A 26379-nucleotide genomic window follows, 5' to 3' on the forward strand; every position below is an offset into this window, starting at 1 on the left:
TCCGCGACGGCAACCCCCCGACGGGTTTCATCGCGCCATGTTGCCAGGTCGCAAACCCAAATCATCCGGGTACCCCAATGCTTGCCCAAGGGCGCCCAGTCCCAAGGTCACAACAGCAATTGCGTACTGGTCACCCCTCACTTACCCCTAGAGTGGCGGCGTCACCCCTCATGCACTTCAGAATTCTGCAGTTCAACTGTAATGGACTAACTGGGAAGATTACGGAGATAGTCGATTTCATGAAGCGGCACAACATCCGCATTGCTGCGCTTCAAGAGACTAAACTCACAGCAAGATCTGCATTGCAGACCTGCTCTGGTTATAATGTCCACAGGAAAGACCGCGAGAGCGGAAATGGAGGCGGCCTCGCGTTTATTATACACCACTCTGTGCAATATCATATATTTGATCCTGGCATCGACCGCAGTGACAATGTCTTAGAACGTCAAGGCCTATCAGTCCGGTCAGGCGATGCAAATCTAGAAATCATCAACATCTACATCCCTCCTGTCACCTGTTGCCCCAGTGGATACCGCCCTAATATCGAGGCCTTACTCACTGGCAACAATCGCATTATCTTAGGCGATTTCAATGCCCATCACGACCTATGGCATTCAAACTTGCGGGCGGACAGTAGGGGTGAGATGTTGGCGGATCAAATAGACGAAACGACGTTCTGCACAATAAACGGAGACGCCCCCACACGTATGGTAGGAAGCTGTCATAGCTCGCCAGATATCTCAATCGTGAGCGCAGAACTCGTAAACTGCGTCAACTGGCAGCCGATGGTAACATTGGCATCCGACCACCTGCCCATACTTATTTCGTTCGAGCGTACTGCCGACTTAATCGTCACCGAAAAACGCATTTTCATAAACTTCAAAAAAGGAAAGTGGGAAGAATATAAATCTGCAACAGACAGCAGCTTTGCTGCCCTCCCTATCCCGACTGATGCCCGCCAAGGGGAGCGTGCCTTCCGTAAGGTCATTGAATCCGCCTCGGCACATTTCATTCCCGCCGGGAGAATTCCCGAAATCCGGCCCCACTTCCCGGCGGAGGCCGCGAGCTTAGCGAGGGAACGCGACCTTATAAGACAGCTTGATCCAGGCGACCCCCAAATAAGGGATATAAACCAACGCATCAGATTGCTTGTGGACGAACACAAGCGGGCGAAATGGGAAGAGCACCTAAGAGGTTGTAACCTCTCTACCGGTGTAGGTAAACTTTGGTCCACCGTAAAGTCCCTATCGAATCCGACTAAGCACAAAGACAAAGTTTCCATCGCCTTTGGCGATAAGGTGCTGTCGGATGCAAAAAAATGCGCGAGCGCTTTCTGCCGACAATATATAATGCATCCTACGGTCGACAAAGATAGACGGAGAGCCAATAGACACGCACATAAACACAAACTCAGCGCGTCACCAATTACCATCACCGCTAGAGAGGTTGAGGACGCCATTGGTCGCGCTAAACCATCCATGCCGATGCTTAAAAACCTAGGGAAAGAGGGTTTCAAATACTTAGCGCATGTCTTCAACCTGTCTCTTTCCACCTTTGTCATACCCGAGAAATGGAAAATGGCCAAGGTGGTCCCGCTACTAAAGCCTGGGAAACCAGCTAACGTAGGTGAGTCATATCGTCCGATATCTCTCCTATCGCCAGTGGCAAAGACGCTTGAAGCCATTTTGCTCCCTTATTTCCAAGCACATTTGCAGCTAGCCCCTCATCAGCATGGCTTCAGAAAACTCCATAGCACTACCTCCGCGCTAAATGTCATTAGCACCCAGATAAATTGCGGTTTGAATCAATATCCCCACCATAGAACAGTACTCGTAGCGTTAGACCTATCAAAAGCTTTTGATACGGTCAACCATGGCTCGTTACTGCAAGACCTGGAAGGGTCCACCCTTCCCCCATGTCTTAAAAGGTGGACCGCAAATTATCTGGGTGGTCGGCAGGCATCGGTGCAATTCAGAAACGAAGCATCAAAACAAAGGAGAATTAAACAAGGGGTGCCACAGGGTGGTGTCCTATCCCCGCTTTTGTTTAATTTCTACATATCTAAGCTACCTTCACCACCGGAAGGAGTCACAATCGTTTCCTACGCCGATGACTGCACAATAATGGCCACAGGCCCAGGCCCAAAGATCGATGAGCTATGCAATAAAATAAACGGCTATCTCCCTGATCTCTCCAGTTTTTTCGCCTCGCGAAACCTGGCATTGTCACCGACTAAATCTTCCGCGACCTTATTTACAACATGGACGCCCCAAATGTCGACCATATTGAACATCCACGTCGATGGCACTACGCTACCGACTGTCCTACACCCCAAAATCTTGGGTGTGACGTTTGATCAGGATCTACATTTTGGTGCGCACGCAACCGCAATTGTTCCAAGAATTCAGAGCCGTAATAAAATCCTCAAATCCCTTGCTGGCAGTACCTGGGGAAAAGATAAAGAAACGCTCTTGACCACATACAAAGCAATTAGCCAGCCGATTACGTGCTACGCGTCACCCATATGGTCGCCAAGCCTAAAAACCACCCACTGGAAGAAACTACAGGCCTGCCAAAATACTGCTCTCAGAATCGCCACGGGCTGTCTTCTTATATCCCCAGAACACCATCTGCATAATGAGGCGAGAATACTCCCCATCAGGGAGAGAAATGAGATGCTGACTAAACAGTTTCTGTTGAATACCCAGAAACCTGGGCATCCCAACAGACATCTGATTGACGAACCAGCACCGCCTAGGGGCCTAAGGAGTCATCTCCGTAAGCATTTTGAGGAAATACGGCACCTGAGAACCCAGCCGTATGAAGCGGAAAAACACAAGCAGGTCCTTGGTGAACTCCATAGACAGGCGTCGGACCTTTATGTCGGGAATTGCCCGGTGAATCCAGTACTTGAAGAAAAATATCCAGAACTCGCAGAAGAGGAACGCATACTCCCCAGGGAAACGCGTGTCACTCTTGCTCAACTTCGTTCTGGATACTGTAACAGGTTAAACTCTTACCTATCCAGAATCAACCCCGACATACAAAATGTATGCCCTGCTTGCAATGTGTCCCCACATGACACCAACCATCTCTTTAATTGTAATGTGGAACCAACGCCTCTAACACCCCTTTCCTTATGGTCCACTCCTGTTGAAACGGCAAGTTTCCTTGGACTCCCGTTAGAGGATATTGATGACAATTTGTGATCGGTCGCGCCTATTGGGTGGGGCGAGCATTGCTTCAACAACAACAACAACGAGGATCCTATATATGTATGTCAGATCGTACAGGTAACCCCAAATACACAACTTAGAAGTGGACAAACAAATAAAAGAAATGTTGCAACAGGGTATAATTTGCCACAGTAAGTCACCATATTCCGCACCAATTTGGATTGTTCCAAAGAAATTGGATGCGTCTAAGGTGCAAAAATGGCGAATTGTACTAGACTATCGAAAGTTGAACGATATCACTGTGAGTGACAAGTATCCCATTCCGATTATGGATGAAGTACTTGACAAAGTTGGAAAATGCATGTATTTTAGCACTATCGACTTAACAAAAGGATTCCATCAAATTGAAATTGATCCAGTTGATAGACTGAAAACGTCTTTTACCACGCAAAACGGACATTTCGAGTTCTTACGTATGCCTTTCGGGCTTAGAAATGCACCATCGACATTCCAAAGACTGATGAACATAGTCTTGGATGGCTTGGTCGGAAAAATCTGTATGGTTTACCTTGACGATATTATTGAATTTAGCACCTCGCTTCGAGAGCACATCGAAGCTCTTGAAAAGGTATTCCATAGGCTTGGTGAAGCAAATTTAAAAGTGCATATCGACAAGGAAGAATTTCTGAAGTAAGGAACAGAATTCCTTGGGCACATCGTGACCCCAGAGGGAATCAAGCCTAACCCTAATAAAATTGACTAAATTTTGGAGTACCCATTGCCAAAAACTGAAGAAGACATTAAGCAGTTCTTGGGACTGGTTGGCTTTTATAGGAAATTTATTAGAGATTTTTCTAATATTGCAAAACCTTTAACTAGGTGTTTAAAGAAAGGGAACAAAATAATCATAAACAACGAATATAAGAATGCAGTAGATACGCTAAAACTCCTAATTACAAAAGGGCCAATTTTGGCATACCCGGGCTATGAAAAGAAATTCACGCTAACTACTGACGCATCGAATGTAGCTCTTGGAGCTGTCTTAAGCCACTCTTAACGAGCATGCATTAAATTATTCCACTACAGAGAAGGAATTGCTGGATATATGTTTTTTATATGGTAGGAAGTTTGTCATAAATAGCGGCCATCGACCACTTCAATGGCTTCACAACTTAAAAGAACCAAACGCTAAATTACAAAGGTGGAAAGGTGGTTCGACTTTGATATCAAATACATACCAGGAAACGAGAAACATGTCACTGATGCGTTATCGTGAATTGAGCTTAAAAAATGCTTTTATGGTGACACATCATCTAATGTAGCTACTATCCATTCAGCAACAGAAGACTCTGAATCTTATATTCCAATCTCACCAAGACCACTTAATGTTTTTTGCGGCAGCTTAAACTAATTAAAAGCAATGAAGATAGTTCACATACAGAAGAAATATATAAAAACAGTGTTACAACAATAAAGTATATTGACATTACCACTGATCAAATAAAAGATATAATAAAGACGTTTTTACTAGGTAAAAGCGTGACTATTTTCATGCCCATTGATGACGATTTCGTAAAATTTCAAAATGTATTTAAAACCCTTATTAATAATAGGCGCCATAAAATGTTACGCGCAACTAAAGAGCTCCAAAGCATTAAAGATTTTCCCGAATTTAAAACTAAATTACTAAAATTGTAAATTAATGTGAACTTTGTAATAAGTGCAAATATGATCACATTAGCCACAAACTTCCATTTAAAATAACACCACCTGTTTACGAAACAAGGGACAAATTTATAATAGATTTTTGGGAATGGGAGAAAAAACACTACCTTACTTGTATCGATTTATATTCAAAATGTGCAACTGCTGAGAAAGTAGAAGCGGTAAATTGGTTAGAGACCAAAAGGGCACTCACAAAAATCTTTAATACAATGGGACTTCCGAAGGTATTAAAAATCGATCAGGACCAAGGCATAAACAACGTAAATATTAAACATTGGTGTGATCAGCTCAATATTAAGATCGAAGTAACCACAGGAAATACGGGTATTGCAGATATTGAACTTTTCCACAAAACCCTTAATGAAAAACTTAGAATATTTAATAGCTCAGACGATAAAGAGCTGAAATATATACAGCTTGAACAAACGCTTTTTACGTACAATCATAGTGCAATACATTCTACGACCGGTGAAACTCCATACAACATTTTTTATAGTCGCTTATCCTCTAAGTTTAATGGGCAATTAATAAAAGAAAAGAGAATAAATAATGCGAATAAAACACTTAGAGAAAACATCATAGATACTTCATTAATCAATGCGAAAAATCCTAGAAAACGCCTAGACAAAACAAAAAGTTCATTCCGAAAAGAAGCATTAGTTAATGCAGAAAATGACAACTAACATTTTATTGTTAAATTTAAGAACCGTAATGTAAGAAAATATAATAATCAATTTAAAATAAAAAAACAATTTCGAGAAGATTAAAAATTACTCTACAGTATGTTTAAAACACTATGTTAATTTTGTTATTGCTATTTTTTAATTGAATTTAATATTAATTTAATCTAACACATCTTTTCTTGTATTTGTTTTTCGAGACACAAATGAAATTTGAAGCCGCAAAGTAAATATAGGAATTTAAGTTTGTAGCTTAAGTCTTTAGTTTTACTTATTTCTTTATTGTAAGTCATTACCAATTAATCTAAAATGTTAACTGAAATTAATGAACTTATATCAATAAGGATACTGCTCTTTCTTGTAAAGGCAGGAGTGACATATTGCTCTTCCTCTACCGAGAGGGTTCGACTCGCTGCCTTTGAGTTTCGCCCAAGTCAGTCGTTAGTCACTATTCAATCAATAAAGTGTTATCTAAAATTAAAGCTTAATAAAAATGTTTTTTATATATTCAGTTCGCTGGGAAATGCAACCTAAACATAAACAAAATAATATGGTTACAAACAAAAGTATATAGTGAGAAATCAGTCGGATTCAAGGTGGAATAAAAGAAACTTCAAGTTACGAGGCAAGGTACTGATTAGAATGGCATAGCACGAGTCAAAATATATGTATGTAGAAATGAATGAATATGTATGTAAGAATAAATGAATCAATGAATTTCAAGACATACTACACCATCCGCTTTTGAAAGAGTAGTTATGTCTTGGTAATTATGTACGTATGGCTATTCATTTATTAACGTAATTAAATTTTGTGTTTGTATATGTTTACATAATTGCTATTGTTCAGTGACATTGTTATTTTGTTTATTCATTTGGTGTGTGTCAATAATTTATGACATAATTCTAAGTTGATCCCAAAGAAAAATAAATTTTTTCGTTTATGTGTTTTGTTTTTTTGCTTTGTTTGCATTCGGTTTTTACACGTGTGTATACATAACTTGTTTTGAGTAGTTAAAAAAATGTTATGACAAGAGTAAGCTGGAATGATTCTATTTATTAAACTTATGCTTTTGTACTATGATTTTCTTATTATTTAGATTACAACTATTTTGATAATTAATAATTTGATTTTATAGAAGTTTAAACCCATTTTTATGAATTATTATTTTCTTATTCTTATTATCATTTTTGCTATCGCTATTTTCTATTCTATGGGGAATGTATGTAAAATTCTTTTTGCTATAAATGTTTTTTACTCTATAGGGCCCTTTGTATGTACTATCTAACTTATGAACGGTTTCATCTTTAACTAATACTATATCTCCTATATCCTTACTGTGACTATTTCTATCATAATTTACTTTTTGTTTTTCTTTCGATTCTTGTATTAATTTCTTAGCTCTTGCTTGTGCTACTTGTTACCTACATTTAATTTCCTTATCATAAGCCTCATGATAATATATTGGCTTGATTGTATTTTCTTGTAAAAATTCGTAAGTCTGGGGGAGCCTTCGGTAATAAAACTTTATCTGATTCGAAGAAATGCGCGAGCGGTTTTTGACGTCAATTTATAATGCATTCTTCTGTAGACAAAGCCAGACGTCGTGCTAACAGACGACCCCATAAACATAAACACGACGTCCCACCCATCACCCCCACAGAGGTTGAAGCAGCCATCCGTAAGGCCAGCCCTTCCAAGTCGATAGGCCCCGACGGAATTGTCATGCCAATGATTAAACACTTTGGCGATGAGGGAATAAAATATATAACACATGTTTTCAACCTGTTACTGGAATCCTTCGTTATTCCCGAAAAATGGAAAATGGCACGGATAATCCCGCTATTAAAGCCTGGCAAACCTGCCAACGGAGGCGAGTCTTATCGACGGATATCACTCCTTTCGCCAGTAGCAAAGACATTGGAAACCGTTTTGCTCCCTCATTTCAAGGCATATCTTCGCCTAGCCTCGCACCAACATGGCTTCCGTAAAATGCATAGCACCACCACCGCGCTCAATGCCATTAAAACTCAGATTAATTACGGGTTAAATCAGCAAAAACCCCATCATAGGACGGTGCTCGTGGCACTTGACCTGTCAAAAGCTTTTGAAAATCAACCACGGCACGCTACTCCAAGATATAGGAGGCTCACAACTTCCTGCTTGTTTAAAAAGATGGACCGCGAATTACCTGAGTGATCGGCAGGCATCGCTTGAATTTTGGAACCAAATTTCTAAACCTAAAAAAATTAAACAGGGGGTTCCGCTGGGTGGTGTCCTAACCCCGCTTCTGTTTAATTTTTACCACGCAAAACGGACATTTCGAGTTCTTACGTATGCCTTTCGGGCTTAGAAATGCACCATCGACATTCCAAAGACTGATGAACATAGTCTTGGATGGCTTGGTCGGAAAAATCTGTATGGTTTACCTTGACGATATTATTGAATTTAGCACCTCGCTTCGAGAGCACATCGAAGCTCTTGAAAAGGTATTCCATAGGCTTGGTGAAGCAAATTTAAAAGTGCATATCGACAAGGAAGAATTTCTGAAGTAAGGAACAGAATTCCTTGGGCACATCGTGACCCCAGAGGGAATCAAGCCTAACCCTAATAAAATTGACTAAATTTTGGAGTACCCATTGCCAAAAACTGAAGAAGACATTAAGCAGTTCTTGGGACTGGTTGGCTTTTATAGGAAATTTATTAGAGATTTTTCTAATATTGCAAAACCTTTAACTAGGTGTTTAAAGAAAGGGAACAAAATAATCATAAACAACGAATATAAGAATGCAGTAGATACGCTAAAACTCCTAATTACAAAAGGGCCAATTTTGGCATACCCGGGCTATGAAAAGAAATTCACGCTAACTACTGACGCATCGAATGTAGCTCTTGGAGCTGTCTTAAGCCACTCTTAACGAGCATGCATTAAATTATTCCACTACAGAGAAGGAATTGCTGGATATATGTTTTTTATATGGTAGGAAGTTTGTCATAAATAGCGGCCATCGACCACTTCAATGGCTTCACAACTTAAAAGAACCAAACGCTAAATTACAAAGGTGGAAAGGTGGTTCGACTTTGATATCAAATACATACCAGGAAACGAGAAACATGTCACTGATGCGTTATCGTGAATTGAGCTTAAAAAATGCTTTTATGGTGACACATCATCTAATGTAGCTACTATCCATTCAGCAACAGAAGACTCTGAATCTTATATTCCAATCTCACCAAGACCACTTAATGTTTTTTGCGGCAGCTTAAACTAATTAAAAGCAATGAAGATAGTTCACATACAGAAGAAATATATAAAAACAGTGTTACAACAATAAAGTATATTGACATTACCACTGATCAAATAAAAGATATAATAAAGACGTTTTTACTAGGTAAAAGCGTGACTATTTTCATGCCCATTGATGACGATTTCGTAAAATTTCACAATGTATTTAAAACCCTTATTAATAATAGGCGCCATAAAATGTTACGCGCAACTAAAGAGCTCCAAAGCATTAAAGATTTTCCCGAATTTAAAACTAAATTACTAAAATTGTAAATTAATGTGAACTTTGTAATAAGTGCAAATATGATCACATTAGCCACAAACTTCCATTTAAAATAACACCACCTGTTTACGAAACAAGGGACAAATTTATAATAGATTTTTGGGAATGGGAGAAAAAACACTACCTTACTTGTATCGATTTATATTCAAAATGTGCAACTGCTGAGAAAGTAGAAGCGGTAAATTGGTTAGAGACCAAAAGGGCACTCACAAAAATCTTTAATACAATGGGACTTCCGAAGGTATTAAAAATCGATCAGGACCAAGGCATAAACAACGTAAATATTAAACATTGGTGTGATCAGCTCAATATTAAGATCGAAGTAACCACAGGAAATACGGGTATTGCAGATATTGAACGTTTCCACAAAACCCTTAATGAAAAACTTAGAATATTTAATAGCTCAGACGATAAAGAGCTGAAATATATACAGCTTGAACAAACGCTTTTTACGTACAATCATAGTGCAATACATTCTACGACCGGTGAAACTCCATACAACATTTTTTATAGTCGCTTATCCTCTAAGTTTAATGGGCAATTAATAAAAGAAAAGAGAATAAATAATGCGAATAAAACACTTAGAGAAAACATCATAGATACTTCATTAATCAATGCGAAAAATCCTAGAAAACGCCTAGACAAAACAAAAAGTTCATTCCGAAAAGAAGCATTAGTTAATGCAGAAAATGACAACTAACATTTTATTGTTAAATTTAAGAACCGTAATGTAAGAAAATATAATAATCAATTTAAAATAAAAAAACAATTTCGAGAAGATTAAAAATTACTCTACAGTATGTTTAAAACACTATGTTAATTTTGTTATTGCTATTTTTTAATTGAATTTAATATTAATTTAATCTAACACATCTTTTCTTGTATTTGTTTTTCGAGACACAAATGAAATTTGAAGCCGCAAAGTAAATATAGGAATTTAAGTTTGTAGCTTAAGTCTTTAGTTTTACTTATTTCTTTATTGTAAGTCATTACCAATTAATCTAAAATGTTAACTGAAATTAATGAACTTATATCAATAAGGATACTGCTCTTTCTTGTAAAGGCAGGAGTGACATATTGCTCTTCCTCTACCGAGAGGGTTCGACTCGCTGCCTTTGAGTTTCGCCCAAGTCAGTCGTTAGTCACTATTCAATCAATAAAGTGTTATCTAAAATTAAAGCTTAATAAAAATGTTTTTTATATATTCAGTTCGCTGGGAAATGCAACCTAAACATAAACAAAATAATATGGTTACAAACAAAAGTATATAGTGAGAAATCAGTCGGATTCAAGGTGGAATAAAAGAAACTTCAAGTTACGAGGCAAGGTACTGATTAGAATGGCATAGCACGAGTCAAAATATATGTATGTAGAAATGAATGAATATGTATGTAAGAATAAATGAATCAATGAATTTCAAGACATACTACACCATCCGCTTTTGAAAGAGTAGTTATGTCTTGGTAATTATGTACGTATGGCTATTCATTTATTAACGTAATTAAATTTTGTGTTTGTATATGTTTACATAATTGCTATTGTTCAGTGACATTGTTATTTTGTTTATTCATTTGGTGTGTGTCAATAATTTATGACATAATTCTAAGTTGATCCCAAAGAAAAATAAATTTTTTCGTTTATGTGTTTTGTTTTTTTGCTTTGTTTGCATTCGGTTTTTACACGTGTGTATACATAACTTGTTTTGAGTAGTTAAAAAAATGTTATGACAAGAGTAAGCTGGAATGATTCTATTTATTAAACTTATGCTTTTGTACTATGATTTTCTTATTATTTAGATTACAACTATTTTGATAATTAATAATTTGATTTTATAGAAGTTTAAACCCATTTTTATGAATTATTATTTTCTTATTCTTATTATCATTTTTGCTATCGCTATTTTCTATTCTATGGGGAATGTATGTAAAATTCTTTTTGCTATAAATGTTTTTTACTCTATAGGGCCCTTTGTATGTACTATCTAACTTATGAACGGTTTCATCTTTAACTAATACTATATCTCCTATATCCTTACTGTGACTATTTCTATCATAATTTACTTTTTGTTTTTCTTTCGATTCTTGTATTAATTTCTTAGCTCTTGCTTGTGCTACTTGTTACCTACATTTAATTTCCTTATCATAAGCCTCATGATAATATATTGGCTTGATTGTATTTTCTTGTAAAAATTCGTAAGTCTGGGGGAGCCTTCGGTAATAAAACTTTATCTGATTCGAAGAAATGCGCGAGCGGTTTTTGACGTCAATTTATAATGCATTCTTCTGTAGACAAAGCCAGACGTCGTGCTAACAGACGACCCCATAAACATAAACACGACGTCCCACCCATCACCCCCACAGAGGTTGAAGCAGCCATCCGTAAGGCCAGCCCTTCCAAGTCGATAGGCCCCGACGGAATTGTCATGCCAATGATTAAACACTTTGGCGATGAGGGAATAAAATATATAACACATGTTTTCAACCTGTTACTGGAATCCTTCGTTATTCCCGAAAAATGGAAAATGGCACGGATAATCCCGCTATTAAAGCCTGGCAAACCTGCCAACGGAGGCGAGTCTTATCGACGGATATCACTCCTTTCGCCAGTAGCAAAGACATTGGAAACCGTTTTGCTCCCTCATTTCAAGGCATATCTTCGCCTAGCCTCGCACCAACATGGCTTCCGTAAAATGCATAGCACCACCACCGCGCTCAATGCCATTAAAACTCAGATTAATTACGGGTTAAATCAGCAAAAACCCCATCATAGGACGGTGCTCGTGGCACTTGACCTGTCAAAAGCTTTTGAAAATCAACCACGGCACGCTACTCCAAGATATAGGAGGCTCACAACTTCCTGCTTGTTTAAAAAGATGGACCGCGAATTACCTGAGTGATCGGCAGGCATCGCTTGAATTTTGGAACCAAATTTCTAAACCTAAAAAAATTAAACAGGGGGTTCCGCTGGGTGGTGTCCTAACCCCGCTTCTGTTTAATTTTTACATATCAAAACTCCCTTCCCCACCAGAAGGAGTCACAATCATTTCCTATGCTGACGACTGCACGATTATGACTGCAGGACCTCGCCCTTCAGTTGATGAATTAGTTTCTAAAATAAACAGCTATCTCCTCCGTTCATTCCGGTTTCTCCACCTCGCGCAACTTGGCATTATCACCGACAAAATCCACGGCCACCCTGTTAACGACGTGGAGGCAACAGGTGTCACATTACCGACTGTCAGTCACCCAAAGATCTTAGGGGTAACGTCCGCTAATACTCTAACCTTCAAGGCTCATGCCACTGAGATTGTTTCTAAAGTACAAAGTGGCAACAAAATCCTCAAGTCGCTTGCCGGCAGCACATCGGGAAAAGATAAAGAAACATTGCTAACAACGTTCAAAGCAATTGACCGGCCGCTCAAGAGCTACGCGTTAGCAGTCGGGTCGCGTGGTCTTAAAAATACACACTGGAAAAGGCTATGGGCCTGCCAAAATGCTGCAATAACGGATGTCTCCTTATGACTCCCGAACACCATCTACATAGTGAGGCCAAAGAGCTCAATATTAAAGAACACAATGAAATGCTGACCAAACAGTTCTTGCTTAATTTTCACAAACCAGGACATCCTAAGAAACAAATGTTTGATTTAGCACCGCCTTCACGGGAATAAGGAAATATCTGCTAAAGAACTATTACGAGATCCGGCACCTGCCAAGACTGCCGTTTGGTCCGGGCAAGCATAAGCAGGCCCTTAGCCAAATCCACACAGAATCGGTAAAATCCTTTGTCAGGACGCGCCCGGTGAACCCCGTTATTAATATGCAATATCCCACCCTTGCAGAAGAAGAAAGCACACTACCAAGGGAAATACGAATCACCCTGGCCCAACTTCGTTCTGGATATTGTAACAGGTTAAACTCTTACTTGTCCAGAATCAACCCCGACAATCCGGAGCGACTCGGGATTTTTCCCGACCAAGGACTGTCTTTCAGTGTAACCCCATTTAATTTGTTGTGTCCCTCCCACAAATTGTCATCCTCTCAGCAGCTCCTCGCAGCGGGACTGCGCCATACTCTCCTGCTCCGGGAAGGTATCGAACCCTATCCGGGTCCTGAGAAATGGTTCCGCTGCGTTTGCAGGAAAAGAATCTTTTTCGGACGATCATATTATTGGCAGTGTGTCACGTGCAAAGGATGGTTGCATCGGACAGGTTGTTCTGGGCTAGATCCCAATACCAGACGTCTTCGTAACTTTTATACATCTTTTGTAGCTCCCTGCTGTTCACGCCCAAGGGCGTCCCGTAGTCTGCGTGTTAGCGTCCCACCACTACCCTCAAGCAGCTCTGCTGCACAGCAGGCCACAACAAGTACCCGGTGCTGCTCGCGCCCTACGGCGCCACCAGCTCATACGGCCGCTCCCACTCATAACTGCAATCTCCGTCGTAGAGTTGGTAGCAATGCCGAGCATCAGCCCCCGCCCCCGTCTTCTTCACCCCCTTTTCCGGCAGCAATCGTGTAGGTCAGGGAAACAGACTCTTAGTCCCTACCACCTTTTGCACCGTTTGCCATCACAGAATATACATATATGTTTGCGACATCCACCCAATGCAGTTCCAGCCTTGGATGGTGCCACTTTCCTAGATGTTCTGATCTCCGTCACGGAAACCCCCGACGGGCTTCATCGCGCCATGTCGCCAGGCCTCAAACCCAAATACACCGGGTACCCTAATGCTTACCCATGGACGTCGAGACCTAGGGCCACAACAGCAATTGCGTCCTAGCCTTTCACAACCCAAGTGTAGTCACCCGTCACTTACTCTTAGAGTGACGACGTCTCCCCCGCTGCCCTTCAGAATTCTGCTGTTAAACTTTAATGGATTAACTGGCAAGATCACGGAGATAGTCGATTTCATGAAGCGGCATAATATCCGAATTGCCGCGATTCAAGAGACTAAACTCACAGCAAGATCTGCTCTGCATACCTGTTCAGGGTATAATGTCCACAGAAAAGATCGCGGGAGCGGAAATGGAGGCGGTCTCGCGTTTATCATACACCACTCAGTGCAATATCATATATTTCATCCCAACATCGGCCGCAGGGACAATGTCCTAGAACGTCACGGCTTATCTGTCCGGTCAGGCGATGCAAACCTAGAAATCAGCAACATCTACATCCCTCCTGCCACATGCTGCCCCAGTGGATACCGCCCTAATATTAGCGCCTTACTCACTGGCGATAATCGCATTATTTTAGACCATTTCAATGTCCATTTCGACCTATGGCATTCAAACTTGCAGGCGGACAGCAAGGGTGAGATGTTGGCGGATCAAAAAGAAGAAACGACGTTCTGCACAATAAACGAAAACGCCCCCACTCGTATGGTAGGAAGTTGTCACAGTTCGCCAGATATATCAATCGTGAGCGCAGGGCTCGTAAACTGCGTAAACTGACAGCCGATGGTAACGTTGGCATCCCACCACCTGTCAGTACTTATTTCGCTCAAGTGTACCGCCGACTTCATAGTCACCGAAAAACGCACTTTCATAAACTTTAAAAAAGGAAAGTGGGATGAATACAAATCCTTTACAGACAGCCGCTTTCTTCCCTCCCTATCCCGACTGATGCTCGTAAAGTCCCTATCGAATCCGTCCAAGCACAACGTCAAATTTCCATCGCATTTGGCGAATAAGTGTTGTCGGATGCGAAAAAATTCGCGAGCGCTTTTTGCCGACAATATATAATGCATTCTACGGTTGACAAAGTTAGACGGAGGGCCAACAGACGCGCACATAAATATAAATTCAGCGCGTCCCCAGTTACCATCACCGCCAAAGAGGTTGAGGATGCCATCGGTCAAGCTAAACCATCTAAAGCAGTGTGCCCAGAGGGTATAGCCATGCCGATGCTTATAATCCTAGGAAAAGAGGGTTTCAAATATTTAGCACATGTCTTCAACCTGTCTCTGTCCACCTTTCTCATCCCCGAAAAATGGAAAATGGCCATGGTGGTCCCGCTACTAAAGCCTGGGAAACCAGCTAACATAGGAGAGTCATATCGCCAATAGCCAAGCTATTTCGCTCCCCTATTTCAAAGCAAATTTGCAACTAGCCTGTCATCAGCATGGCTTTACAAAACTTCATAGCACAACCACCGCGCTAAAAGCCATTAGCATCCAGATAAAGGTAGACCGCAAATTATGTGGGTGGCCGCCAGGTATCGGTGCTATTTAGAAACGCAACATCAAAACCAAGAAGAATTAAGCAAGGGGTGCCACAGGGTGGTGTCATATCCCCACTTTTGTTTAACTTCTACATATCAAAGCTACCTTCGCCACAAGGTGTTACTATCGTTTCCTACGCCGATGACTGCACAATAATGGCCAAAGGCCTAGGCCCACAGATCGATGAGCTTTGTAACAAAATAAACGGATACCTCCCTGATCTCTCCAGTTGTTTCACCTCGCGAAACGTGGCATTATCACAAACTAAATTATCGGCGACCTTATTTACAACATGGACGTCCCAAATGTCGACCATTTTGAATATCCACGTCAATGGCACTACGCTACCGACTGAACACCATCTATATAATGAGGCGAGAATACTTCCCATCAGGGAGAGAAATGAAATGTTAACCAAACAGTTCCTGTTGAATACCCAGAAACCTGGGCATCCCAACAGACATCTCATTAATGAGCCAACACCGCTAAGGTGCTTAAGGAGTCATCTCCGTAAGCATTATGATGAAATACGGCACTGGAGAACACAGCCGTATGAAGCCAAAAAACACAAGCAGGTCCTCAGTGAACTCCGCAAACAGGCGTCGGACCTCTATGTCAGGAATTGCCCGGTGACTCCTGTACTCAAAGACCAATACCCTAAACTTGCAGAAGAGGAACGCAACCTCCCAAGGGAAACGCGAGTCACTCTAGCTCAATTTCGATCTGGATACTGTAACAGGTTAAACTCTTACATATCCAGAATCAACCCCGACATACGGAATGTATGCCCTGCTTGCAATGTGTCCCCACATGAAACCAACCATCTCTTCAATTGTAATGTGGAACCAACTCCTCTAACACCCCTCTCATTATGGTCCACCCCTGTTGAAATAGCAAGTTTCTCTGGACTCCCGTTAGAGGATATTGAAGACAATTTGTGAACGGTCACATGGGTCGGATGGGGCGAAGCACTGTTACAACAACAACAACATACTGTAACGAATTTACTTGCAATTCCTCTTATTTGCAACCCTCTGCTAAGTTCGAATCACTAAACTGTTGAATAAATAACTCCAATATTTAATAATGCAAAATGGCCTTAATTAAAGTACTTCACAATAACACTCAAACTTTGCAACGAAGAGCTTGCTTAATAACCAACTGATTGATAGCTCAAATGAAACTGAAAATAATACTGTTATTGCTCGCTAGATATCGTCTTAATCGAAACTGCTTTACAACTCAAATCAAACTGAATTCCAGCGCCTCTAAAATTGTCGCCTTTTATACTCTTTGATTTCAACCTTCGCATCTTCTAGGCGCTTCCAGAATCTACTAGTCCAGCAGCTCTCAAACTTTTCAGCTGTAACTACAATTGCACAATTTTATACATCTTCTAGGCGCTTCCAGAATCTACTAGTCCAGCAGCTCTCAAACTTCTCAGCTGTAACTACAATTGCACAATTTTATACATCTTCTAGGCGCTTCCAGAATCTACTAGTCCAGCAGCTCTCAAACTTCTCAGCTGTAACTACAATTGCACAATTTTTTTTAAACTTCTCAGCTGTAACTACAATTGCACAATTTTATAGTTTTTCTCATTGCATACTTATAGGAGTATCTCAGATATATGCATGTGCTTGTGCATTGATTCTCCGCTGCTCGTATACGTACATGTTACATATGTGTAGACGGAATTATTGTTTCGTTTATGTAGATACATAATGATTGATCTATGGATGTGAATTCACGTCACTGCTTAGCATCGGCTTAGAGATGGCAGCACTCCTTAGTTTTGCTAATATTCGTAACACTGCCCTCCACCTAAGTCTGATCGTCTCGATTAGACAAATCTCCCGATCTAAACGTTGCCAGCCTTTCCAAATGGACCACTTTCATTTTGGTTCGTGGTTTACAAATGGTTTGTATGCGGTACACTACATCGTTGATCCGTTTTACAACTTTGTATGGGCCTTCCCAATTACACTGCAATTTCGGGGACAAACCTTTTTTACGTTGTGGGTTGTATAACAACACCAAATCTCCTTTCTGAAAACCTTCTGAATTAATTGCTTTATCGTATCTGGCTTTCATCTTGTCACTCATAATCTTTGTTCGTTGCCTTATCAGATCATATATTTTTCTTAGCTCTTCTTCCAAATCACTAGTGGATTTCTTGACAGATCGGTAAGCCATCAAGAATAATGGTATGCGGGTATCCCACTCTTTATGGTACTTGTCTACTACTTTCCTTAAATGCTCCTCCAATGTTCTATTGAATCGTTCTACCATACCATCGGATTGAGGATGCAATGCAGTTGTTCGTGTTTTTCGAATGCCCAATGATTTACACATTTCCTGGAACTCAGCTGATTCGAAATTCCTGCCTTGGTCAGAATGTAAATCCATTGGTACACCATACCTTGCAACCCAATTGTTTACAAACACTTCTGCTACCGTTTCCGCTTCTTGATTTGGGATTGGGTATACCTCTGCCCATTTGCTGAAATAATCCATAACTATCAGTACATACTTGTTTCCGCCGTTGCTAGTAGGAAATGGACCGGCGACATCCATAGCGATCCTTTCAAATGGCGCACCTGAGTTACATTGCTTCATCTGACCATGACTTCGGGTTCTGGGCCCTTTCGCTCTGCTGCAAACCTCGAAGTTCGCAATCCACTCAGTGACCGACTGACGGCAACCAACCCAATAGAATCTCTGTTTAATCTTCTCGAGCGTCTTCGTGATTCCAAGATGACCTCCGCTTGGACCATTATGCAGATCGCTGAGCACGTCAGGAATCCTCTTTCTGGGAACAACTATCATTTTCTTCTTGCATTTACCATCCTCACTCTCCCATACTCGATGAAGGCAACCGGATATTAATTCTAAACTGTTCCACTGTGCCCAATATGACTTCGCAATGGGACTCTCTGCTGACAACTCTTCTCTGTTTGGTCTTTCGTTTCATTCGAGCCCTTGCATAACACGTGACAGATCTGTATCTTCTAGCTGACACTTTCTTAGCTGTTCCTTGTCCCATTCATCTGTACATATTATAGTCATTATCCGGCCATCTATAATGTCTTCTTTAGCCTCGGCTTATGAACAGAGCTTGAATTCCAATTGGTCTTCGTGATATTGCATCGGCATTTCCATGGGTACTGCCTTTTCGATGCTCAATGGAAAAGTCATAGCTTTGTAGTCGCTCGATCCACCGTGCCAATTTTCCTTACGGATTACGGAACTGCAGAAGCCATTTTAAAGCTGCGTGATCTGTCCTGACACGGAATCGCTGGCCGTAGAGGTATTTGTGAAAATGTTTAATGCACTCTACCAATGCCAACAGCTCTCTCTGCGTAACGCAGTAGTTCCTCTCTGGTTTCCAATCGAACGGCTGTAATATGCAACTACCTTCTCCTGTCCATCGACCAGTTGTGATAAAACGCCTCCTATAGCATATCCACTCGCATCTGTATCTAGAATAAATGTTGCTCCTGGAATTGGATATGCTAACATTTGGGCAGTGCACAAACGCTCCTTCAATGTTTGGAAAGCCACTTCTTGCTCCTTCTTCCATTCAAAAGCTTTATTTTTTCTTGTAAGCTCATGGAGGCTATGAGCTACGCTGGAAAAATTTGGTACAAATCGGCGGTAATATGTGCACAGCCCAAGGAAACTTCTTAATTCATGTAGGTTCTGTGGTCTTGGCCAATTGTAATGGAACCATGCAAATATACTTCAAACCTACATAGCATAATAGGGCCCTTAGAATATAAAGAGTAATAGAACTAGCTTTAATGACATTCGCCGCAGCGCAACCGCAACCAAGTTAACGTGCTTTAAAAAGCTCTACGATAGGTAGAGACAAAAAAATGAAAAAGAAAAAAGTCAATTCATTTGGAGTGGTTCACGCGCGCCGGGTGTTAAAAAGTGATACAAAAAAGAAATTTCTGTGAAAATATAAAATACCTAAAATATTAATAAAGAGTTTGCGATGGCGCGTGACCATTTTAAAGCTACGGTGAGTGCAACTTCATCAGGCTTCAATCTGGAGACATTTCATGGCGACCGTGACCGTGTGCCTGCTTGCGAAATTGGTGCACACGAGATGTACGTAGCGGCAGCTACGATAAAATATAAAAAAAAAGTTTAAAACAAAAATTTTTCTTGATGAAATGAATTTCTAAGTGCGTGCTAGTGGCCAACAAAGTATAACAAAAACTTATAAAAAACCCTACAAAAAAATTTAAAAAAAAAAAAAAACTTTCAAAAAAACAAAAAACAAACATCCAAAAATTTTCAAAAAACTACAAAAAAAAATTTAAAAACTCAAAAAATTACAAAAAAATTAAAAACTTAATAACCACAAAAAAAGAAAACTACAAAAAAAAAATTTTTTTTTTTTCATTACAACATAAAATTCTAAAAAACCATAAACTATCAAAAAAACGATTTCTAAAAACATACAAACATTTTTTTATGTTAACAAAAACTAGTTACAAGTTACAAAAATTTTTTCATTACAACATAAAATTCTAAAGAACTATAAACTATCAAACAACGATTTTCAAAAAAAGAAGAGAAAAAAATTAGTAAAATCAATTTAAAATAAGAAAGAATTTTATATTTAAATTTTGGACAAAAAAGTAGCAAATTCAATAAACTACTTTTTCATCAAACATTTCTTTAATTTGAAAAACAAAAAACTTGCGAAATTTAACAAAAATATAGAAATATATTTGAAAAAAGCTATATAGCTGTTTTTGACCAAAAGGTTTCGAAGTACCGTTTGGAAAATGTGCGTTTTTGAGGTGACTGTACAAAAATTGCAAATGTACGGTATTAATAAAGTGCTGGCGGCGTGAGTTAGTAAAATCAAAGGTATTTAAATAACGGTTGGGAGAGACTTAAATATATGTATGTATGTACATAGACAGTACAGCCTCTGCCAAGCGACAAAACAGTGCATCAATAATTTGGTTCATAGCGGTACACAAAACCCTACCGAAAAAAACCAATAGAAACAAAGAAACTGTAATAGCGGTAAACGAAAAACACGCCACCACAGCACAGTAACACACATACATATATGCCAAAAAGAAGTAGCGAAAAAATAACGCTAAAATCATCTTTAACTAGCAGCAGCGAAATCACAGCACGAGCATGGAAAGACGGAGAGTAGCCAAAGCCAGCAGCAGCAACAAAGAAGCAACATACATAAGTATATACTAACACCTACGCTTCCCAAGGCAGTCGGTTCTATGTACCGGAGCGACTCGGGATTTTTCCCGACCAAGGACTGTCATTTCAGTGTGACCCCATTTAATTTGTTTCGTCCCTCCCACAAATTGTCATCCTCCCAGCAGCTCCTTGCAGCAGGACTGCTACATATTCTCTTACTCCGGGAAGGTATCGAACCCAATCCGGGTCCGTCTCCTGACCCCGGTCATGAGAAATGGTTTTGCTGCATTTGCCAGAAAAGAATCTTTTTAGGACGGCCATACTCTGTTCAGTGTGTCTCGTGCAAGGGATGGTTGCATCGGACAGGTTGTTCTGGGCTTGATCCCAAAACCCGACGTCCACGTAACTTTTATAAATCTTTTGTGGCTCCTTGCTGCTCACGCCCAAGGGCGCCCCGTAGTCTACGCCTAAGCGTATCCCCACTACCTTCCAGCAGCTTCGCTGCTCAGCAAGCCACAACAAGTACCCGCTGCTGCTCGCGCCCCACGGCGCCAACACTCAAACAGCTGATACCACTCATAACTAATACCTTCGTAGTAGAGCTGGTTGCAATGCTGAGCATCAGCCCCTGCCCCCGTCTTCTTCTCCCCCCTCTTTTCTGGCAGCAATCGTGCAGGTCAGGGAAACAGACTCTTAGTCCCTGCCTCCGTTTGCACCGTCTGCCAGCACAGAATATATAGGTTTGCGACATCCGCCCAATGCAGCTCCTGCCTTGGGTGGTGCCACTTTCCTAGATGTTCTGGTCTCCGCGACGGCAACCCCCCGACGGGTTTCATCGCGCCATGTTGCCAGGTCGCAAACCCAAATCATCCGGGTACCCCAATGCTTGCCCAAGGGCGCCCAGTCCCAAGGCCACAACAGCAATTGCGTCCTGGCCTTCCACAACCTAGGCGTAGTCACCCCTCACTTACCCCTAGAGTGGCGGCGTCACCCCTCATGCACTTCAGAATTCTGCAGTTCAACTGTAATGGACTAACTGGGAAGATTACGGAGATAGTCGATTTCATGAAGCGGCACAACATCCGCATTGCTGCGATTCAAGAGACTAAACTCACAGCAAGATCTGCATTGCAGACCTGCTCTGGTTATAATGTCCACAGGAAAGACCGCGAGAGCGGAAATGGAGGCGGCCTCGCGTTTATTATACACCACTCTGTGCAATATCATATATTTGATCCTGGCATCGACCGCAGTGACAATGTCTTAGAACGTCAAGGCCTATCTGTCCGGTCAGGCGATGCAAATCTAGAAATCATCAACATCTACATCCCTCCTGTCACCTGTTGCCCCAGTGGATACCGCCCTAATATCGAGGCCTTACTCACTGGCAACAATCGCATTATCTTAGGCGATTTCAATGCCCATCATGACCTATGGCATTCAAACTTGCGGGCGGACAGTAGGGGTGAGATGTTGGCGGATCAAATAGACGAAACGACGTTCTGCACAATAAACGGAGACGCCCCAACACGTATGGTAGGAAGCTGTCATAGCTCGCCAGATATCTCAATCGTGAGCGCAGAACTCGTAAACTGCGTCAACTGGCAGCCGATGGTAACATTGGCATCCGACCACCTGCCCATACTTATTTCGTTCCAGCGTACCGCCGACTTCATCGTCACCGAAAAACGCACTTTCATAAACTTCAAAAAAGGAGAGTGGGAAGAATATAAATCTGCAACAGATAGCAGCTTTGCTGCCCTCCCTATCCCGACTGATGCCCGCCAAGGGGAGCGTGCCTTCCGTAAGGTCATTGAATCCGCCTCGGCACATTTCATTCCCGCCGGGAGAGTTCCCGAAATCCGGCCCCACTTCCCGGCGGAGGCCGCGAGCTTAGCGAGGGAACGCGACCTTATAAGACAGCTTGATCCAGGCGACCCCCAAATAAGGGATATAAACCAACGCATCAGATTGCTTGTGGACGAACACAAGCGGGCGAAATGGGAAGAGCACCTAAGTGGTTGTAACCTCTCTACCGGTGTGGGTAAACTTTGGTCCACCGTAAAGTCCCTATCGAATCCGACTAAGCACAAAGACAAAGTTTCCATCGCCTTTGCCGATAAGGTGCTGTCGGATGCGAAAAAATGCGCGAGCGCTTTCTGCCGACAATATATAATGCATCCTACGGTCGACAAAGATAGACGGAGAGCCAATAGACACGCACATAAACACAAACTCAGCGCGTCACCAATTACCATCACCGCTAGAGAGGTTGAGGACGCCATTGGTCGCGCTAAACCATCCAAAGCAGTGGGCCCAGACGGCATAGCCATGCCGATGCTTAAAACCCTAGGGAAAGAGGGTTTCAAATATTTAGCGCATGTCTTCAACCTGTCTCTTTCCACCTTTGTCATACCCGAGAAATGGAAAATGGCCAAGGTGGTCCCGCTACTAAAGCCTGGGAAACCAGCTAACGTAGGTGAGTCATATCGTCCGATATCTCTCCTATCGCCAGTGGCAAAGACGCTTGAAGCCATTTTGCTCCCATATTTCCAAGCACATTTGCAGCTAGGCCCTCATCAGCATGGCTTCAGAAAACTCCATAGCACTACCTCCGCGCTAAATGTCATTAGCACCCAGATAAATTGCGGTTTGAATCAATATCCCCACCATAGAACAGTACTCGTAGCGTTAGACCTATCAAAAGCTTTTGATACGGTCAACCATGGCTCGTTACTGCAAGACCTGGAAGGGTCCACCCTTCCCCCATGTCTTAAAAGGTGGACCGCAAATTATCTGGGTGGTCGGCAGGCATCGGTGCAATTCAGAAACGAAACATCAAAACAAAGGAGAATTAAACAAGGGGTGCCACAGGGTGGTGTCCTATCCCCGCTTTTGTTTAATTTCTACATATCTAAGCTACCTTCACCACCGGAAGGAGTCACAATCGTTTCCTACGCCGATGACTGCACAATAATGGCCACAGGCCCAGGCCCAAAGATCGATGAGCTATGCAATAAAATAAACGGCTATCTCCCTGATCTCTCCAGTTTTTTCGCCTCGCGAAACCTGGCGTTGTCACCGACTAAATCTTCCGCGACCTTATTTACAACATGGACGCCCCAAATGTCGACCATATTGAACATCCACGTCGATGGCACTACGCTACCGACTGTCCTACACCCCAAAATCTTGGGTGTGACGTTTGATCAGGATCTACATTTTGGTGCGCACGCAACCGCAATTGTTCCAAGAATTCAGAGCCGTAATAAAATCCTCAAATCCCTTGCTGGCAGTACCTGGGGAAAAGATAAAGAAACGCTCTTCACCACATACAAAGCAATTAGCCAGCCGATTACGTACTACGCGTCACCCATATGGTCGCCAAGCCTAAAACCACCCACTGGAAGAACCTACAGGCCTGCCAAAATACTGCTCTCAGAATCGCCACGGGCTGTCTTCTTATGTCCCCAGAACACCATCTGCATAATGAGGCGAGAATACTCCCCATCAGGGAGAGAAATGAGATGCTGACCAGACAGTTTCTGTTGAATACCCAGAAACCTGGGCATCCCAACAGACATCTGATTGACGAACCAGCACCGCCTAGGGGCCTAAGGAGTCATCTCCGTAAGCATTTTGAGGAAATACGGCACCAGAGAACCCAGCCGTATTAAGCGGAAAAACACAAGCAGGTCCTTGGTGAACTCCATAGACAGGCGTCGGACCTTTATGTCCGGAATTGCCCGGTGAATCCAGTACTTGAAGAAAAATATCCAGAACTTGCAGAAGAGGAACGCATACTCCCCAGGGAAACGCGTGTCACTCTTGCTCAACTTCGTTCTGGATACTGTAACAGGTTAAACTCTTACCTATCCAGAATCAACCTCGACATACAAAATGTATGCCCTGCTTGCAATGTGTCCCCACATGACACCAACCATCTCTTTAATTGTAATGTGGAACCAACGCCTCTAACACCCCTTTCCTTATGGTCCACCCCTGTTGAAACGGCAAGTTTCCTTGGACTCCCGTTAGAGGATATTGATGACAATTTGTGATCGGTCGCGGCTATTTAGGTGGGGCGAGCATTGCTACAACAACAACAACAACAACAACACCTACGTATATATATATTCTTTCATATACATACATTAATTATATTCTTTTAAATTTTGATACATATATTTAACTTGCATATAAAATCAATTAACACTAATGTTTTTCAATTTTCTTATATGGCCATTAGCACACAAATATTATTCCCAATTATTTCTCTTTAAATTTAAATTTCAAAAAATTTTTTTTTTACATATGTATTGGAATACTTGAATACATTCATATATGTATACATATGAAATATCATTTTAATAATAACTATCTAAAACATATTTATATGTAATGTTCTTTCTTATTTGGAATATTGGTTTAAACATACAGTTTTCCGAAAAAATAAAAACGTTTACTTGAATTTCTTTTGACACAAAAGAATAAAATAATAAATTTGCACTTATAAACCCCCTTTTGCTATTTAAATGCGTTCCCGACGGAAAATATAAAATTTTTTTATTAAAGGCTAGCAATAATTTGGAAATACAGTGCCTACCAACAAATTCGAAAACCCTTGTACAATTATTTTGCAAAAAAAACATTATTTTCTTATAAATACAAAATAAATTCGTGCCTACATTCTTTTGCTTTTATTTAAAGCTACAGTGCCAATCAACATTTTCATAATAACTTTTATACAATTTCAACTTTGAATTTTTTTTAACGTTGTCGATTTTTAGAAATTGTTCTCTGAAACTACAGTGCCTTCTACAAATTTACAAAATTTTTTCAATTTTTTTTTGCATCTGTGTCTACAAAACATTTTTTCATAAAATAAACCTTCAGTGCCTATAACGACCTATTCTGAATCCTCTAATGTGAATACCTCGTTACCAAGTGCCTATAACAACAATTTACATTTACTCTACTTACAAACTTTTCAAAGTCTATATTTTGAGTGTCACCATAAAGCCATTGCCGCCTCTTCCCTTGAGCCAAGCTAGATTTTTTTGATAAACCTACACATTTTTTTCAACCTTGCTATAAATTTTCAACACAAGTTATCGAATGTTACTGTAGATGTCAGATTCTGAAAAAGATTTCCAAGACGCGAGCTCAGAGGAAGTATCATTTACGTATAGCCCTCCACCAAGAATATCCTTAGGTGAAAATTTTCAGGGGTTTAATAACGAATCGAGCACAACAGACGATTCAGATAATAGTACAATCATTAGCGTAAATAGCAGCAATACAATTTCTAACGAAAGCAGCAACGATATAATATCCACTAATCGCGTGAACACAACTGCTGATAGAGATATAAATATGGCTACACCGGAACAGAAAAGAGCAGCTATTAGTCTATGGGCTTCTATGATGCGCGAAAATTATAGCGGAGACCCGTTATCGCTTCCGTCTTTCATTGACAAGATAAACCTAATAGAAGATCTTTCAGATGATTCACTAACGCCAACACTAATAGCTTTTCTCAAATCAAAGTTGGAAGGCAAAGCGCGCGAGTCATTACCAACAGAAGTTAGTACAGTTAGTGAGATAAAAGAAGCGTTAAGTAGCAAAATAAAACCCGAAAACTCCAAAGTTGTCGCTGGAAAAATCGCAGCATTAAAAATCACCAATAACAACTATGCCGAATTTGCAAAACAGGTAGAAGAATTGTCTGATTCGTTAGAACGCTCTCCTATAATAGAAGGCATGACCCAAGCAAAAGCCCACGAAATGGCCGTGGAACAAACAATTAAGGTTTGTAGACT

Source organism: Eurosta solidaginis, chromosome X (assembly GCF_040869045.1).
Source record: "Eurosta solidaginis isolate ZX-2024a chromosome X, ASM4086904v1, whole genome shotgun sequence".
NCBI lineage: Eukaryota > Metazoa > Arthropoda > Insecta > Diptera > Tephritidae > Eurosta > Eurosta solidaginis.